Source organism: Haliotis asinina, chromosome 14 (genome assembly GCF_037392515.1).
Source record: "Haliotis asinina isolate JCU_RB_2024 chromosome 14, JCU_Hal_asi_v2, whole genome shotgun sequence".
NCBI lineage: Eukaryota > Metazoa > Mollusca > Gastropoda > Lepetellida > Haliotidae > Haliotis > Haliotis asinina.
In genome coordinates, this window is record NC_090293.1 from 31,824,845 (window position 1) to 31,833,193 (window position 8,349).

Sequence of the window (8,349 nt, forward strand, 5' to 3'; positions counted from 1 at the left end):
ACATTTCCATAATATATTTTACACAAACATGTAAACAGTTAAAACATGTGGAAGGTGGCAACCATGACTAACAAATACGGGTGATACTTCTGCCACAAATAACAACCAAACTTTTCTTTTTTTTTCTTTTTTTTTTGTTTGTTTGTTTGTTTTTTGGGGGGTTTTTTGGTTAGGTTTGGATTAATAGGGTTTGCTTGCTTGGTTAGTTTTTGGGTTTTTTTGTTTGTTTTTTGTTTGTTTGTTTGTTTTTGTTTGTTTGGTTTTTTTTGTTTTTGTTTGTTTGTTTGTTTTTTGTTGTTTGTTGTTTTTTTTTGGTTGTTGTTTTTGTTTGTTTGTTCGTTTTCGTTTTGGGGTTTTTTTTTCCACAATCGTTCCCGTGGATTAAACTAATTTACAGCCCTTAACTCGTCAACACTATTCACGGCTCACCGGTTTCGTCAGAACAGTAAATGGCAGAGACCTGCATCATAAGGAACTATCCTCTCGGGAACAGACAATATTCAAGTTAAGTAGCACACTTTGACATTGCATCCGTGAGGTAAACACAAACACGTGATGTTGAAATATATGATGCTTGTACGTTATATCCTGCTACAGTATATAAAAATATATATGATATTTGGGATTGCATTTTTCAGGCAAAACGCCGATTCTAGTACTTTTGGGGTTGAAACATTTTAGCCCACCCGCCAGTCGGACCCCACATATTCTGTTTACAACTCTACAAAGGACATTAGGTGTCACGTAATGTAGTAGTAACTTTAAATAGAAATGTGGAATGTATTCTGTTAACCTTACAACTACCTCCAGAACAATTTGCCCCACAAGGGTCACCAGCCTACCGACTGTCTGCAGCTTTTTTAATGTCACTTGCTATTTCCAGAAAACGACATTTTGATATCTTTAGTGTCAGGAAAAGAAATCTTTCCGTGTTTGAAATATTTAAGGATCTGCAGTGTTGAATGTATGTGCATGCCTGATGATAAATGTGTAATGGTGAGCCATGGCTGAAATATTTCACCTTGGATATTAAGCACGAGTGAGCTTTGTGATCAACCTTTAAGCAAACCAAACCGCTTGAGAACACTGACCATTAATGGTTCATAAACAACACGTGTCTTGGGAACTTCTGAAATGTTGACATTCAACAGCCATTAGTCAACCGGAAATGTATTTAATGCAGAGTTAGTTTTTATCGCATACGCAGTTTTCTACACTTCTAACATAAAAGCAATGCATTTTGGTCTTTAGATCCAACCAAATTAACAATGTGTAATGGTGTAAAGATGACAACCTCGGTCTCTTGCATTAACAACGTGTCGACGTCTGTTTTCACATCTCACGTTAGATTAGGACAACCAAATGATGACGGGGTGTACTCATGTATGTTATAACATGTGGCACATCCGATGTGTGAATGTGCTGCTTTGGAATTATTTAGGCCCGTGAAGATGTTGGATCGAGTTATCCAGTAGTTGTTCGATCAAGTCTTCAAAACGTTTTGTGGCTGTGCATGTTTGAAATTGCAATTGTTTAAGCTTCCCCATACGGTCCCATATACAATCGACTTGATAATACGGGTGCCAGCCGTGAGACGGGATCCGCTGATTTCCTTGGTGCCATCAATTCATACTGATTTGAAAACACATGTTCGTGATGTAGCCGGAATTATACAATCGATTCTTCTTTAGCAGAGATTTCTTAAAGATGTGAAAATTGTTTTATATTGCTCAATTCACTCAGTATTCGACGTGTCAACTTTGAAAGAGTGGGACAGCACAAGCGATGCAGTTATTATCCATTTATCACCTAGAAAATCGGGTGTGATGCTGAATCTAGGATTTGAACCCATTCTCATAAGTCAGCATGGAGTGACGTCAACAGAAGATCCACTGACCGTCCCATTACGCAACGGCGTGTCCATTTATGTCACTGACTACGTCAATCGAAAAGACAAAATACTCAGAAAAAATAATCAGTTGCCCCAAAATGATGTTTTACACGAGAAAAAAAACATGTCACGTGGGTATTCTGGGTGTCGTCCATTTTGAGGATGGTCTTACGATATTTGAGGAATGAAGATTTCAAAGAAAAAAACATAATTTCACAGTCTTTAGGATGGCCATGTCCTGTTTGACATTTCAACCTGAGCGTTCAGGCACGGTAGGATATATAGAAAAAGAAGACATGATAATTACAGCAGATGACACTGGCCAACGACCTTGCAGTGGCGTGCTGAGATTCCATAGACTCTGTATGGCTACCGGATAGCTGAAATGCACAGGGAGAATAAATAAATGAATGCATCCCTAACCATATATGTCAAACGTGTACTGTATTTGTACAGGGTAAGTTGTGACTTCAGACATATTTCGTTTATATTTTCATAATTTTGAAAATTAAAGAATAGAATTTTTTTTTTTTCTAATTCAGAACAAAACTAAAATAGAGTTGTTGACGTGTTGCGTCAGAAAGGTAGTAATGTTCTTAGTTTGAGATTTTATTTATATATATGGTTTAAAATGATTATGTAGCCAGAGAAAAAAGGTTATAGGGCCAGAGAGATGTTTAGAGAAAAACATAAGTAAATACAGCGATACACACGATTCAGACTTTAGGTAACAGCGGTGATATTGCTGCATATAGCGGCATAGAACTAAACTCACTCACTTAGATAACATATGGTTTGACAGATATAATGATTAATGCTGGTCGTATAAAGTCAATGCTTAAACATTTAAGGTTTCGGTCTATATGCATATTGTATATCGAAGGCGGTTATCACCTGGTATTATATATATATATGTATGATGCATATGACGGTTAAGGAAAGCGTGTCTTCCTCAAGAATATAGTCCAACCCCTATTGGGATACACATCAGAAGACGAATCTGGTCATGTAAATTAGCCCTGTTTCTAACACGTTCGTTGACTTTAAGAAAGAGCTTGATTTCTGCAGGGAACAACCTACCTACGCAATATTTGTAATACATTTCACAGTTAGCACTGTCAATACTTTCACTGTTACCGTGATACTATGAATACGGACCGAAGACAGTGTGCTTTACTTTAGTTTAGTGGCCTTACCCACGTCTGTTCGAGAGCAGAACTACTGACGACACATTCGTCTGTATTGCTGCAGTTCGCTAAGAAGAGTTACGTCAGTTGTCAGTATTTATACCGAGCAGCAAAAGAAACCCAACTCTGTGTGTTTTCAAATAGAACACATAAACCCGAAAGCTTACCTTTATGTTATTTCATTTATTCGAGACTCGCGTTACTTTTGCTGTTCAGTATATATTTGATTATTGTATCTGGTTAGTAAACGCTCTTAACATGCTCGTGGGTTGTGTCTCCAAATGTCTGAGACCCTCATCTTATCAGCCTTTCATCCAGTAACGAACTGGGGTGAGCGAGGCGTTTGTGAAGTTTGTTTGGATGTGTGAAGACAGAACGGCTGCACACCAGTCAGTGAGTTTACTACGCTTTTAGCAATATTTCAGCAATACCCAAAAAGTTCTTCACACTTTGTACCCATGTGGAGAACCGAACCCGGGTCTTCGGCGTGAGGAGCGAACACTCTAACCTCTAGGCTACCCAACTGCCATTCGCAGCGCATCAGTATACGAGAGCGCAACATTTGCTCCTGACAACTTCGACAACTGAATCGTCCTCGATAATCTCCACGGTATTTGTTTCGATAAAGTACCCTGGATGCATCTATAGCTCGGCCCGATAATTTTGTTACCTCCCTTTGCTACGCCGCATTCTTACAGTAGCCAATCAGCTAAGCGGCCGTTACAACCGAGCTTGCCAGAGTCAACAACGTGGGTAATGAAATCATCCGCCGTAGATGAACCCAAGGTCTGGTGGAGAGTCATCGTAACATATACCCTGGGGATTATCGAGTATGCGAGTATGCAAATGCGCGTGTACCCTCTCAGCGTCTTTTGACGAATGCTCAATTAGGAATGGGAATTAAAAGCGTAAACAGGACGCACGACACTGGTTCAACACAACGTGGATTGAGAGGGCAAGAAATGGACATACGTTTAATTCACAAGGTCCAAGTGACATGCATGTGGTTCACGGTGTTCAACGAAGACAGGTGTCTGTGTTCACTCAAGTATGATTTGAGATGGGATCGGTAAATCTAGAAGAAGCGATTTCCATGTCATGCAGCGTTATACAATGAAAGGGTGTGCTTCGGGGATGATATTCTGGATGTGTCTGTGGGACCATATCCTGGTGCCATAGGACCACACCCTAATCATGCCCTAATCTTTGAGGCCTACCTTACAGGTAGAAAAGAAACATAACCCAACTGAACACACCGTCTTCTCGCGACACCCTTTCCTTCTGGGAACTCATCAGTAACTCGGCTATGCACTCACTAAAGAGTAGAAAAGCCTCTGGAAACTTATGCTTACGTACTCACTACTAAGAATGGGTTATTTTTGGACTACTAATATCTTCTCGTGATATGATATTTCAGCTTCCTACAATTTCATGTAACAGGTGATCTGACTGATTATTGGGCAGAATCTGGGGGTGTTGTGTGGCACATGACAAACAAGCATTTACTCACAAAAGCGCAAAATTCTTTAGTGCTCAGTATAGAGTAAAGCTTGAAACCACTGTTACCCCGTTCAATGTGTACTGCATTCTCATTCTCAGATTCCTGATGAGAATATAATGCTAATGCAATACTCCCCGTACAGTGATACTTACCGCTAAATCTATTCTCCACAAAATATGACATTTTCATATTTACAGTTTGTTTCTAAATATGAATATTTATTTTATGACACAGAGATGCATACTTTCTTGCACTGGTTCCAGTACAACAGCGACATGTGATTGAGATTAATTCATGGTGCTACTACTTTGCTGCACATGCACGTATATACTTCTTAAATTATATTCACAATTCTGAGCCCTCCGCAAAACTTGGTGACTTGAGTATACCAATTTTGAAAGCATTAATTCAACGTGACATATGTTCTGTGATGTACTGCATACATTTCAGCGTGAAACTTTCACATTTACATTTCTTGAATTCATAAACGCTATATCCTTGTCTTTCGTGACACATTCAGTCTCTTAAATGCCCCGCCTGTCCACAGTTACAAAAATAGCTCCCGGAAAATGCCTCAAAATGAAAAGGGAGTTTGACATGATGACCTTATTATGTCGCTTTTACGAGGCCCCGCTTCACAGAAATCTATATAAACTACCTTCATTAACAAGTCCACCGCGGAGAAGCGTCCATCAGCGTTGAGAGTAGAATGCGGCCATCTTTGAACTGTGAGCCTGTCGGCACATGTTTAAAGAGCTGCCACGTGACATTACGACGGAATTAACCGAGAAGGTCTGAGTGGCACCCGGACGACTTTCGGATTATTTTTAGAGCATTGTGAGCAAGCTACAGTTGCTGCGTCCTGAGAGAGCTGACAGGACAAGCAAATAACCGACGAGGTTTGAGAAACAACCGGACATATACGAATTACATTTTTAAAGAATTGTGAGCCAGCTACAATCAGAACATTCTGAGAGAATTTGTCAGATGACAGAATGGCGAAATTAATGGAGTTGTTCTGAGTGACCCCTACCAGTCGAGATGTTACGAACATGTTGTACTTGATATTTCAGAATCAAAGATCGGATGGGTGCTATTTTCCTTCTTGTATTGATAAATGAAACCTGAAGTGGAAAGGTTCCTCGATGTTGCAGAATGTCTGCAAAGGCCAAGTAAAATCCAAATTCAGTATGAGTCCAATGTAAATTTAAATGCAACCAATTAGTCAGTGAGGTGATCTTAAGACATGTGCACCACAAAGTCAGACACTTATACCCCTGAAAGTCAGACACACATACACCTGAAAGGTGAGACATATACACCTTAAATACACGCGCACACACACACACACACAGCTCTGAAAGTCAGACACATATTCACCTGTCAGGTTACATATAACTATTCCAAACCGGCGAGGATGGGGCTTTACCAAAGAGTTGTCTCTGAACATACGAACCAGGTGTCTCTGGCCGCTACTGTGAATGTTAATCAAGGGTGGAAGAGAGCAAAGGGGGATATAAATTATTTCAAATGACATTTTTATAAGACATGTTCACCCTCTAACGTTTACGGTAGGAATTAATTGCTCTTAAAACTACTTGAAAAGGAAATTATTCTTCACATATACAGATATATATTTTTTTAGATTGACAAAAAATGCCACGTGATGTCTGGATTACTGTGACAAATCCCAATGCACTATGTCAGTGCGTTTCAACATGAATGTCAACGAACCAGACTGATATTCCATGTTTGACAAATACATGTTTCGTATCGAACACAATGTTAAAGTTAATTCTCAATTTAAAGTGTTTAAAGTGATCATTCGTTAAAAGGAAGGGTGCAGACCTACATCGTGCAATTAGCCAACAACAACAGTTGTTTAATGAATAATTAAGAAATTGCCCCAAACTCTAAGCACTGTATTTTCCATAACAAATAAACAGCAGCAAAAATAAAATTTCAGGAAATGCAAAAATATACAGCTCCAACAAAAATAATATGATCAGTGCACTCACGTCCAGAATGTGAAGCAGTTTAATGTCTTGGATGAATCTCGTATCCCGTTACTGAATCCACTGGCACTTTCTGGTACCCATCCAGTCGCACATCCTAGAAAAGTGGAAAGGCAGCGAGCTCGAAACTTTAATCTCAGATATTTTCTTGAATGAGACTGCGATTCCTGTAATTCAACTAATTTGATCTGCCGCGGGAAACAAGCTTTTATCACTGTGAGGTTAATAAAGGCGGACAGCGCTGTCCCGGAGCTTGGAGTGTAAATCCACCAAGGGAAGTCACTCTAATTTAAGAGCGCTTCAATCCGCTGCCACCATCAGTTGTCAGAATGAAACTTTCCAATACTACTATAAACATTATCATCGTTACTGGTTAGTTTTGTGGTATACAGGCCTAGGATCATTGTCGGGGAAAACTAAGACTGACCAAGGAACATTATCGGTCAGGATCTGAGATTCGAACATATGAGTATCGGGTTTAGGAAGCTGCGAGTCCACATTCCGAAAAGCGGTGAGAAAAAATCCTTTGACAAAGCTTCAACACGTGCTTTCCATTTTACATTACACGGGAGTACAAGGACTAATAAGAAAGCATTTTTAAAAATATTTTTTTTAAATCTTATCGCAAAAGGCAGTATTAAAAGGATCTACCAAGCTACTTCAGTTCAAGTCTTCACGGCCATCATCAACAGGACATGAACAATAAAAGTTGCTCGTCCCGGGCTGACAGCAGAGGTAGAGAGGATGAAATGACAAGATGAAGAGAGTCGAATATGGACTGGGACAGACTAGGGATATTCATATAAGGTAACGTGACCCAACAGACGGATGTGTCGCGAGACAATTATTCGCTGATGAATATGTTATTGCTGGAGGATATTTTCGACTTGCTGACTAATTTTATTGCCAGATGTCCCGAAACTGCGTTGCGCACTATTATATCCAACACGATCTGGCATATACTGACGGAGACAAATAAGGGAACCTGCAATCGAATGCAAGCCAGAAAAACCTCATGTAAATTATTTAATTATCATTTCCATTTATTTGTAGCTGAAGATCCCTTAAGATGCGTGAGATAATGCTTGCTTTACAGGAACAGTGATAAGTAGATAGTTTTATTCATACACACATTGCACCTTCATTAATATAAGGCTTGACATCCCTTTTTAATCATGGTAGTGTTAAACATTATTCCTTCATGTGGTAATTCGTGACGTCTCTGCCTGGTTAAGGTCATACCGAATAGTCTCTCTTGATAAATCATGATAAACATACTTGGTTCGTTAAGATACTGGTCAGAAAGGGGCGGTGGGGTAGTCTAGTGGTTAAAGCGTTCGCTCGTCACTTCAGAGGCCCGAGTTCGATGCCCTACATGGGTATAATGTGTGGAGCTTATTCCTGGTGTCCCCCGCTGGAATATTGCTAAATCGGTGTAAAACCCAACTCACTGACTACTGGCCAAGGTGAGTGAGTTGGAGTTTACGTCGCGTTGAAAAGTAGCCCAGTGATCGCCGTTGTAAGGCTGATGTAGAGAGAAACCCGACGTGATGCTAGTCTGAGAGGTTGATACAACACGCCACCACGGGCACGACATATACGCCCCAAAACATGGACTCGAACCAAGAATTAGAGGTTTCTTGCATGCTCAAGGGACGTAACTCTTCGCAGCGAATTGCGGTGCCTTTGTCGACTGAGTCACCAGTGGCCCCATTTTGTTATAAGATAATGACAGATATACGTTGCTTTATGTAC

At 40.0% G+C, this 8,349-nt stretch overlaps 1 long non-coding RNA gene across 1 annotated transcript; it reads right to left on the minus strand.

Annotated features, from left to right (window-relative positions):
• Positions 1 to 1,788: 1,788 nt before the first annotated feature.
• LOC137261129 (uncharacterized) lies at positions 1,789 to 7,348 on the minus strand. The gene is made up of 3 exons (XR_010954840.1): positions 7,246 to 7,348; positions 6,598 to 6,691; positions 1,789 to 2,271 (listed from the first exon to the last, which is right to left on the minus strand). It is a non-coding gene; the product is annotated as an uncharacterized lncRNA (long non-coding RNA).
• Between the last annotated feature and the right edge of the window lie 1,001 nt (positions 7,349 to 8,349).